The following is a 12,066-nucleotide window of genomic DNA, read 5'->3' as shown; positions in this document are numbered from 1 at the left end:
GTGTCCAGCTCCTCAATAAGGCAACAGACTCAACCAACCTCCAGGACATTTTTCTAATGTTCCAGATTGGCTGCCACTGTATCTCTCTTTTACTCAGGTGCAGCGTTCACTTTGCAGCCTCAGTTTCTCTTGCCAGATGTCTCTCCTCTAACACGGTGGTCTCTGGCAAGTACAACAGTTCAGTCTGTATCTAGGGACACATGGAGCACTGGCACTTCACAGTCACTAACCTCACCACACTATCAGCTTCTCCTTCTCTCTCTTTCATGTGAGACTCTAGCCCAGGCATCTGCTCTTCACTTCTCCTCCAGCAGTCCTTAATCCTAGGACTTGTAGTCCCACACAGTATCTATTTCCTTAAAAAAAAAGTGTGTTTTATTTTTCTTTCCAAAAATCATACTTACCTAGGTGGATGCAGAAACGGTCCCCTGCCGGCTCAATGACTGAGAACCAAGCGATCAAACACCACTAATCGCTCGGTTCTCAGAGCTCCCTGAGCAAAGAGCTGGTGACTGTCAGTCACTGCTCTCTTCTCTGCCCCCCCCCCCCCACATACTCGCTGGAGTGCTGGGCTGTGGAGGGGTCGGGAGCAGCTGGCTCAGGCTCTCAGTAGCTGGCTGAGAGGCCGAGCCGAGTGCCAGTCCAGGCTTGTGGGGGGATCCCGACCATATTGGCAAGATGTTGCCCCAGCCTGGACCAGCTCTGTGATGTCTGACGACAGCGGGATTCAGCCCACTGTCTCATGAAAATGGGTCACAGGAGTGCAGAATGAACTGAACTCTTGTGATCCACAGAAGTACAGCCAAACTTTGGCTGTACAGTGTTTAGGAGGGTTTGGTGCCTCAAGCCAAACATGATTGGGACTTTATGGGCTAGTAACAAGAGTTGTTTAAAATTATATAACAATTTATTTTTTGCTAAATAAAAAAGACCACAAATTATATTATTTTTCTTCTTCGTTGATGTGTGCTGATGAGACTGCACTGATGGGCATTGGTGAGGCTGCACTGATTGGCACTGATGGGTGAAACTGATGGGCACTGTTAGGCTGCACTGATCATCATGTCACTGATTATCAGTGTAAATGTGCCCTGTCAGATTTGCTGGTTATTGGCTCTCCTTTTCTCATGCTGTGACAGTGTGTGAGAAAAGTAATGCCGTTAACCGTCAAGTTTCTTTACATGTGATCAGCTATGACTGGACACAACTGATCACATGGTAAAAGGCTGCTGTGATTGGACCTTTTACCTCAATCTATGATCAGCTGGGATCATAGAAGGACACAGCGATCACTGAGCGTGCCTGATGTGCACCCCAGGGGGTTCATTGGAGGACGTTAATGGACGCCCCCCCTAAGACAACAGAGCTGCCATCTAGCGGTATTGAAGTGGTTAAAAAAGAGCTCCAGTTTCCCCCAAAAAAATTAAGTCACCATTTACACTGTAACACTGTAGTTACTGATTTTTAATATAAAGACATCTCCCTGTCCAGGGATCCAGTGCTGTTCCCACCCGAGCCAATTCTTCACTCAGCTTTGGGTCCAGGTGGGTCCAGCTGGCTTCCTACTGTGCATGCGCAAGCTGTGCTTTGTGAATGGTCCCGCAGGCCTCTTGGACCTGTGAAGTGTCCCAGAAGGCTGTGAGGGAAGAAGGATGAACTTCCGCTCGTCAAAACCAGGTACCTGTTCTCTCCCCATTCCTCAAAAATGCTGTTAAAAAGAGGGGGGGGGATGCAAACAAGTGGAACCTCCTCTTTTGGGTGAAGTTCTGCTTTAATATAAGCAGAATACTATAAAGCAGGGCCAGGCAACTTTGGCACTTCAACTAACTTCAAATCCTATCATACCTCTGCTTCTGGGAGGCATGCTTCAGGCTGTCAGTCTTGCAGTGCATCATGGGACTTCTGGTTCCTTAAAAACCATGGTGCCGAGGTTTCCTACCCCTGCATATGTTTAAATCAGATTAAAGAGCCTGTTAAAGTTTTCTTTTTATGTTGATCCTAACCATTTCCATATTTCCCCTACAGCCACTAGAGGGAGAAGAATATCAGTATGATTTATTAGACCTATATAACTGTACACAGTATAGTTTTCATGTATAATTTCATCATATGGTAAAATGTCTGATATGGTCCTAACATGTTTGTGTTAATTCTATCTACAGCCATGGTCAAACGTTTTGAGAATGACACCGATATTAATTTTCATAATGCCTGCTTTTCATCATTAAAGTTTTAATGATAGCAATTTGCATATACTCCCGAATGTTATGAAGAGTGATCAGATAAAATTGCAATTAATTGCATAGTCCCCCTTTTCCATGAAAAGGAACTTAATCCTATAAAAAATACATTTCCACTGCTTTTGTGAAGAAGGCTTCAGGGCCCCAATGAACGTCCAGCAAGTGTCAGGTTCATCTCCTACAATTAATTCAGCTACAGGGTCAGGGCACCACCATTGCAAAGCTTGCTCAGGAATGGCAGCAGGCAGGTGTGAGTGCATCTGCACGCACAGTGAGCCAAAGACTTTTGGAGGATGGTCTGGTGTCAAAAAGGGCCCCAAAGAAGCCACTTCTCTCCAGGAAAAACCTCAGGCACAGACTGATATTCTGCAAAAGGTACAGGGATTGGACTGCTGAGGACTGGGGTAAAGTCATTTTCCCTTATGAATCCCCTTTTCAATTGTTTTGGGCATCCCGGAAAAAACCTTGTCCGGAGAAGAAAAGTGGAGCGCTACCATCAGTCCCGTGTCTTGCCAACAATAAAGCATCCTGAGACCATTCATGTGTTGGGTTGCATCTCAGCCAAGGGAGTGGGCTCACTCCCAATTTTGCCTAAGAACACAGCCATGAATAAAGAATGGTACAAAAACATTCTCCGAGAGCATCTTCTCCCAACCATCCAAGAACAGTTTAGTGATGAACAATGCCTTTTCTAACATGATGAAGCACCTTGCCATAAGGCAAAAGTGATAACTAAGGGGCTTGGGGAACAAAACATAGACATTTTGATTCCATGGCCAGGAAACTCCCCAAACCTTAATCACATTGAACTTGTGGTCAATCCTCGGTGAACAAAAAAACCCACAATTTCTGACAAACTCCACGCATTGATTATGCAGGAACGGGCTGCCAACATTCAGGATGTGGCCCAAAAGTGGATTGACAGCATGCCAGGACGAATTGCAGAGGTCTTGAAAAAGAAGGGTCAACACTGAAAATATTGACTCTTTGCATAAACCTAATGGACAGTAATTGTCAATAAAAGCCTTTGACACTCATAATATACTTGTAATTATACTTCAGTATATAGCATAGTAACATCTGACATAAAGATCTATAAACACGGAAGCAGCTGACTTTGTGAAAATGAATATTTATAATTCTCAAAACTTTTGGCTGGGGCTGTAGATGGATCCTGAATTACGTAGGTGACTGTAATAGGGACTTTGGTTAATGTTCTGTGGTGCTAATAATGAATGATTGTGAAAGGAAATACCGCTCTAACAATAAAAGACAATGACCAGCAGCCAGCAAAAAACAAAAGACAATTCGCAATAATTAATAAGAACAAAAACAAATATTGCGGCGCTGGTATAGAATAACATTAAATGACACCGTTGAGGTAAAAACATAACAAATCAATGAAGTGCAATAAACATGATTGTTTTAAAGTGCATATATGTAAAGATCATATCACCCAAACAGGGCTGATAAGGAGCATCAATATGGTGTTAAACATATTATAAAGTGCATAATGTGAATTTTAACCGCTTGCCGACCGCCGCAAGTACATATACTGCGGCGGTCAGCCCCTCACAGGCAGAGTGACGTATCGGTACGCTCACTCTGCGATCGTCGGGGGAGAGGGAGAAAGGCAGACAGCTTGTGTAAACAAGCCACCTGTCATTCTCGCCTGTGTAGAAACACTGATCATACGGTTCTGCTATGTAGGACCGTTGATCAGTGTTCCTACAGCTCAAGCCACAGCCAATCACAATTAGAATCACGCCCCTAGGGACACACACAGCCCCTCTCAAATAAAGTTAACCTCTTCACTGCCAGTGTAATTTTACAGTAACAGTGCATATATATAGCACTGATTACTGTAGAAATGTCACTGGTAACCCCAAAAGTTTCAAAAATGTCAGTCAAGGGTCCAATCTGTCCGCCCCAATGTCGCAGTACCGCAAAAAAAATTGCAGATCGCCGCCATTACACGTTAAAAAAAAAACAACAAAAATGACAAAAATCTTTCCCTTTGTTAGTAAATGCGATAACTTTTGCGCAAACCAATCAAAATACGCTTTTTGCGATTTTTTTTTATACCAAACATATGTAGCATAACACAAATTGGCCAAAAATGTTAAAAAATTTTGATTTTTACTTTTTTTTTGGGGGAATTTCATATAAAAAAATGTGAAAAATATTGTTATTTTTGCAAAATTGACGCTATTTTTTTTTGTTTATAGTGCATGATCAAAAAATCGCAAAGGTGATCAAATACCACCAAAAGAAAGCTCTGTTTGTGGGAAAAAAAGGACGTCAAATTCGTTTAGGTACAGCGTCGCACGACCTCGCAATTGTCCGTTAAAATCACGCAGTGCCAAATCGCAAAATACCCCCTGGTCTTTTAGCAGGCAAATCCTCCGGGGCTTAAGTGGTTAATGTGCATAAAATTCGATAAATAAATAAAACAGTCTCTGTGGTTATAGGGGAAACCATCAAAGTGCAAAAACCTTCTCTTGCTTGAAGTGTCTTCTACGTAGTCAATGTGTATAACCTCCACCAATATGTAAATTGGACAAATCGGACCCAAGAGAGCTTACACTCTTTAGGTCACTTGTGCATATATGTATAAATGGCAGTCACAATATCACTGGTACTGGAATGGATTCAATGTTTTTCAGCATCCACCAAACATCTCATATTAAAGCATGTATACCGATGAATATCCTCTTATGATGGCAACACAAACCAGATATTATCTTCCTCGTGAGCTCAACAAAAACAAAAGACTCCACATAGTGTATACCCATATAAAAATACATTTTATTCTAAAATACAAATCCAATATAAAAGTGCTTATGTAGTACATAAAATCATCCGGACAGAATCACAGCAACACCTGTAGCAGACCTGACGTGGCGTTTCGTCTCATAAGACGTCCTCTGGGGTGTCATGCTGTTGGTGTGGCTGTGTATAAATGAATGATTCATGTTTAACTCTCAGATTTACAAGTGTTTTTTTTTTTAATCTATCACAACAATAGAGTGCATAAACAGAAACAAACCTTTACGCATCTTGCAATATACATTAAACAACCAGGGGGAAGTTACTCTTTAACTTGGGTACATTTGGCTCATCCCTACTAGGGCAAATTCACCTCAAGGTAATTAAGTGACAACTTCTGGGTAGATTACAAAGTCATGTAGATTTTCCAAACTTAAACTTGCTATACACTGACTGAATTTCAGCCAATTGTTGCTTAGTCCTAACAGACTCGACAAAAATGAATTTATTAAAGAGGTTGTAAACCTCCCAAATTTTTTATTTTCTTTTTGCAGCCTGAAAGAGAAACACATACTGAGCTAGCATGCACCGCATACTAGCTCATTATGCAATACTTACCTTACAACGAGCCCCCGCCGTGCTGTCCGCTTACCTGTATGACGGGCGACATGTCCAGTCGCCCGTCTTCCGGGATCGCGGCATCCGGCCATCTGATTGGCCGGAGCCGCGGTGACGTCACTCCCGCGCACGCGCGCGGGAGTCGACGGTCGCGGCACAGGGCTCTGAAGGAACGACACCAGCAGCCGTTCCTTCAGTGCGCATGCGCCAGTGATGTCACTGGCTGCATGTAAGGTAAATATCTCCTAAATGGTGCATGTTTAGGAGATATTTACAGTACCTATAGGTAAGCCTTATCATAGGCTTACCTATAGGTACAAGTTACAGAGGAGGGTTTACTCCTCTTTAAAGGAACAAGGCAGAAAATTCTCAGTACGAACAGCACCTGCATCCAATCAGATGCATGCACTGGTTTAGTATCCTGGGTGCTGGCTGTCAGAACACAACAGCCGACACTGCAGATCGATTTCTCTTGTTCGGCCAGCAGTTTATATGACCAGCTTTTGATAATTTATTTGTTTGAGCCTCTTGTGACTGCTGCTCTAGCTTTATTTTCCCCTTGTCTTTTCTGTGTTTTGGGTGCATTTATTTGTGCTACGCTGATGGACACCACCCTTCTTTCTCACCGACATCTGAAAGTTAGTTCAAGAAAAAATTAGGTTGGCCACACAAGGGACTAACTATTTTTTAAAAATAAATAGTAAATCGTTTTTACAAAATTAACTCGCTAACTAAAACTGGGCTGCATATAGTTTTGACCTGTTTGAACAGACCTTTATGCCCCGTACACACGTACCGTTCGTTGGCCGACCAATCGGCCGTCTTTTGTCCCCGGGCTGTCGTGTCCGCTGAAAAGTGCAAAAGACTGCACACGAATTTTGTCCGCCGACTGCAGAAGTGATGTCATGTGATGGTTAACTTTCCCTGTGTTTTTTTTTTTCTGAGCATGCCCAGTCTTGCAAATCTGCTGTCTATCGGCCGAATTCTGTACTGACTGGCGAACAATCGGCCGTTCTGGTGTCGGCCTACAAAAATTTTAATGCTTGCACGACAGATTCTGTTCGGCCGAAAGTGCGCTGTCGGCTGTCGGAAGCATCATACTAACAAGCCGAAAATCGGCCGATCGGTCGTCGGCCGAATCTTTTTGGCCGACAATCTGCACGTGTGTACGGGCCTTTAGTGTAGTATTTATAATAGTGTAATTATAGTACTTTACTTGGTTCATATAAATTTACACTTGGTCCCTTTTCCATAATGCAGTAAAATGTAAATTTAAATTAGTATTTAAATTGGTCACAATAGAGTAAAATAACTATTCCTTCTCTCTCCTCTCTTTTTTCCTTTCTATTACCTAGGGTTTTTCATTAGAAAATTTACTTTCTGGAGCAAAGCAGCTGCCCTGGTTCAAAGTTATTAGAAACCAGTGGTTTCCAAACAATAGTAAAATCAAATTCATTTTTTGACATACTTCTGAGAGAATGTGGGACAATAGTGTCTCCTGTGACACAAGCAGAGTTTCTAGCAGTACTTCTGCAAACATTTTTGTTAATTCCCAGCAACCATTACAAGCAGTAATAGGAAAAGGGTACTGGTAAAATTTGACTTGAGGAGCAATGGAGCCACCCTTGGGCAGCGGCATTGTTAATCTGGGCAGACTAGCGATTTACATGAATTTGACATACAAATTAAAGCCGAACACTATCTAACCCTTTTTGAGCAGTTAGTTACACAAAGTAGCAGCAGTTTTTTTTTCCTTTTGAGATAAAAGTTTAAGATACACTATATTGTCAAAAGTATTGGGACGCCTGCCTTTTCACACACATGAACTTAAATGGCATTAAACCAGTCTTGGTCTGTAGGGTTCAATATTGAGTTGGCCCATCCTTTGCAGCTATAACAGCTTCAGCTCTTCTGGGAAGGCTGTCCACAAGGTTTAGGAATTTGTCTATCGAAAAGTTTGACCATTCTTTCAGAAGCATATTTGTGAGGTCAGGCACTGATGTGGACGAGAAGGCCTGGCTCACAGTCTCTGCTATTATTCATCCCAAAGGTGTTCCATCGGGTGCAGGCCAGTCAAGTTCCTCCACCCGAAAATTACTCATCCATGTCTTTATGGACCTTGTTTGTGCACTGGTGTGCAGTCATGTTGAAACAGGAAGGGGCCATCCACAAAACTGTTCCCACCAATTTGGAGCATGAAATCATCCAAAATGTCTTGGTATGCTTAAGAGTTCTCTTCACTGGAATAGATGTGCAGTAGACATGGAGTAGACATGCGCAGGACAGAAAAAAATTATTTTGTTTTGTTTTGATCCGGTATTTAAAAAAATTAGTTTAGTTAAATTAGTTACATTCATTTTCAGAATTTGTTTTGTTAGTTTCATATTCGAATTCCAATTCGAAAAATTCAACCCAATTCAAAAAACTAGGAGAAAGTAACTAAACATTTATTTCCAACAGATGAAACGGAAGAGCTACTGAAGGCGATCTACGTTACAGAGGATCTGCAAGAGGACGAAGCGCCAAAATCAGTAAGAGACCGACTGTACAGAGGCCTACAGGTACCCAAAACCCAAACCTTCCCGGTTCATCAATCCCTGAAGGGAATTATTAATAAAGAATGGGAATGCCCAGAGAACAAGCTCTTTTTTCCAAAGGCAATGAAGAAAAGATTTCCCTTTGAGGAATCAGAGGGCATCTTGTCCAAATGCCCCAAGCTAGACGCATCACTAGCCAAGGTGTCGAAGAAATCAGACCTATCTTTTGAGTACATGGGGCAACTAAAGGACCCAATGGACAAAAAGATAGATGTGACGCTCAGGAGGGCATACGAGGCAGGAGCAGCATCATTCCAGCCAAACATGGCAAACACCTGCGTGGCCAGGAACGTATCCTTCTGGTTAGAACAACTAAGAGGACAGTTGGAGAAGGTTCCAGGCAGGGAAGAGGCGCAGGATTCCCGCCTCCTGATTGAAAAAGGGGTCGCTTACATGGCCGATGCGGCCGCAGAAGCGGTACGGATATCAGCCCGAACAACTGGCCTGATAAACTCGGCCAGCAGAGCCTTATGGCTCAAAACATGGGAGGGAGATTACTCCTCCAGAAATAAGCTTTGTAGCATTCCCTTCGAAGGAAAACTCCTATTCGGCCCAGAATTGGATAAAGTCCTAGAGAGATCAGCGGAAAAATCCAAGGGGTTCCCCAGCAGCAATATCAGCAAACCCCAGTGACGCCAGATGGCCTGTGGGGGGGAAGCTGCGAATCTTTGCCCCACTATGGGAGAAATTTTGTCCAAACCCTTTCATACTACAGATCATCAGAGAGGGTTACAAAATAGAATTTACAGCAAGTTCTCTTCGCAAATTCCAGACAACATCCCTACCGGGAGCATCCCTGGCAAAGGAAGCCTGGGAAGCATCCATCTTGAACCTCCTACAAGAAAAGGTGATAAGGGAGATACCTTTTTCACATCATCGGTCAGGTTTCTTCTCCCGAGTCTTTCTCAGACTGAAACCATCGGGCAAACATCGCCTTATCTTAAACCTCAAAGACCTCAACCGGCTGGTGAGGTACAGGAAGTTCAAGATGGAATCCATCTTCTCGTGAGAACTCTGCTCCCGGAAGGAGCATTTATGGTGACTTTGGACCTACAAGATGCGTATTTGCACGTACCAATTCACCCAAGTCATCAAAAATTCCTAAGGTTCGCTACCCGCACAGGGCCACAGACACGCCTGTTCCAATTTCAGGCGCTCCCCTTCGGAATCACCTCAGCCCCCAGGATCTTCACCAAGATCATGGCAAAGGTAGTCCAGGACCTCCGGGTAAGAGGGATACGAATAATTCCCTACCTGGACGATTTTCTGATTTACGGCCAATCAAAGTCGGAGGTATTGAAGAATCTTCAGACAACAGAGGACTTCCTCACCTCACTGGGGTGGGTGATCAACGCCCAGAAGTCCAACAAAATCCCCTCACAGGAGATAGTATTCTTGGGATACCAGGTAAATACGGTGTCGCAAAGAATCCTGCTCCCAGAGAGCAAGATAACGAAGCTCAAGGAGGCTACGAGGCGCCTAATGGAACTACACAGAATCTCAAGAAGGGATACCATGGTGGTCCTGGGCCTCATGTCGGCAGCCATCCCAGCAGTACTGTGGGCTCAGCTACACATGAGGCCTCTCCAGGGTCACCTCCTGAGGCACTGGGATGGGAAGACCGCTTCGCTGGACGGACTGATCTCGATCCCATCAGCCATAAAGAAGTCACTGACTTGGTGGCTAAGAGAAGACTCCCTTTCCCAGGGAAGACTCTGGATGCCCACCATCCAAGTCATAATAACAACGGATGCGAGCCTCTTCGCATGGGGGGCACACATAGGACACCAAGTAAGGCAAGGCACTTGGTGCCAATCTGGGGAGGAGATATCCTCAAACATGAGAGAACTAGCGGCTGTCAGAGAGGCCCTGAATGGGTTTCAGGGAGAAACAATGGGAAAACACGTCCAGGTCCTGTCGGACAACATCGCGACGGTTTCCTACATCAACCACCAGGGTGGCACGTGCTCAAAACACCTGATGAGGATAGCCCACGACATTCTGACAGGTGCAGAAGCAAACTTACTGTCCCTCTCGGCGGTACACATAAAAGGGTCAACAAACATGCTGGCGGACCTCCTGAGCCGGAAGAGCCTGGACCCAGCAGAATGGGAACTGAATCATCAAATTTTCAATACGCTGGTACAGAAGTGGGGGACCCCGGAAGTAGACCTTTTTGCCACCGAAAACAACAAAAAAGCGGAAATTTTTTTCTCGCTACACAAAGAAAAGAACGCACGGGGCATAGACGCCCTGGGATTCCCCTAGAGGTTCAATCTGGCTTATGCTTTTCCACCAATCCAACTGATCCCCAGAACAATCAGGAAAATCCGCCTGGAAAGGGCAAGGGTGATTCTAATAGCACCCTTTTGGCCGAAACGGGCATGGTTCACCCCACTACAGAAAATGGCAGAAGAAGATCCCTGGATCCTGCCGGCTCAGAGCGACCTTCTGGCACAAGGGGGAGCACATCACCCTCACAGCCAGATGCTAAAATTAGCAGCCTGGATCCTGAACGGAAAATTCTTCTGAACAAAGGACTGTCCACCAGGGTCACGGAGGTCCTGCTCCAAAGCAGGAAACCTGTGACCAGGAAAATTTATAACAAGGTATGGAAAACACGGATCAAAAATGGAACCCAATAACAGGAACCTGAGTGACATCAGCACTGTGTTGGATTTCTTCCTAGACGGCGTTGACAAAGGTCTTGCGATAAGCACACTCAAAGTGCAGGCAACAGCTCTTTCAATCTTCTTGGAAAGACCCATAGCCGAAGAACCTCTGGTGTAGCAGTTCTTCAGATCCATTGAAAGATCCCGTCCCAGCAAAAACCTCAGCGTGGCCCCCTGGGATCTAGCACTGGTATTACAGGCACTCACCAAAGCCCCGTTTGAGCCTATAATGGACTGCAGTTTGAAGAACCTTACCTTGAAAACGGCCTTTCTGGTAGCAATCACCTCCGCTAGGAGAGTGAGTGATCTACAGGCCCTTTCCATCAAGGAACCCTTTTTGACGATCTTTCCAGACAAGGTAATCCTCAGGATAGACCGTCTCTTCCTTCCGAAGGTGTCCTCGACATTTCATCGTTCACAAGAAGTAATTCTTTCTACATTTTGCCAAAATCCAACCTCCCCGGGGGAGGAAGCTTTTGCCACGCTGGACGTCAAGAGGTGCATTCTACATTACATAGAAGTCACCAAAGAGGTCAGGAAGTCATCCAGCTTATTCATTCTTTTCAGAGGCACTCAGAAGGGTAAAGCGGCCTCAAAGTCCTCCATAGCCGGATGTATCAGAATGACCATCATTGCAGCCTACACCACTCAAAACCAGAGTTTACCGGCAGGCATCAAGGCTCACTCCACTCGAGCCATATCCACATCTTGGGCAGAAAAGGCTGGGGCCTCAGCAGATCAAATCTGCAAAGCAGCCACCTGGGCCAGCGACTTGACGTTCGTCAGGCACTACAGGGTCGATCTGGTCTCCGCCCAGGATCTATCCTTTGGTCGCAAAGTTCTACAGGCAGTAGTCCCACCCTAGGTACGCATCGTTGGGGTCTCATGTGACCGTCCTGGAGGATGACTTGGGAAAGTCTGAGTTATTACCTGATAGCTCCCTTTCCAGGAATCCTCCAGGACGGTGGACCCCCGCCCTATTGGTTGGTCGACTATGTCTATAGTATGTTGGGCTATTCGCCTACCGTGTTTCCCCGAAAATAAGCCGGGGTCTTATATTCATTTTGGCACCAAAAGACACAGTAGGGCTTATTTTCGGGGTAGGTCTTACTTTCATGTGTTGTCCCTCTCTTCCCTCTCTGCGTGCCAAGAATCCTGTGTGAACCTAGT

The sequence above is a fragment of the Pelophylax lessonae genome (genome assembly GCF_965119305.1).
Source record: "Pelophylax lessonae genome assembly, chromosome: 9".
Classification (NCBI taxonomy): Eukaryota; Metazoa; Chordata; class Amphibia; order Anura; family Ranidae; genus Pelophylax; species Pelophylax lessonae.
This window is presented reverse-complemented; position numbering follows the sequence as displayed.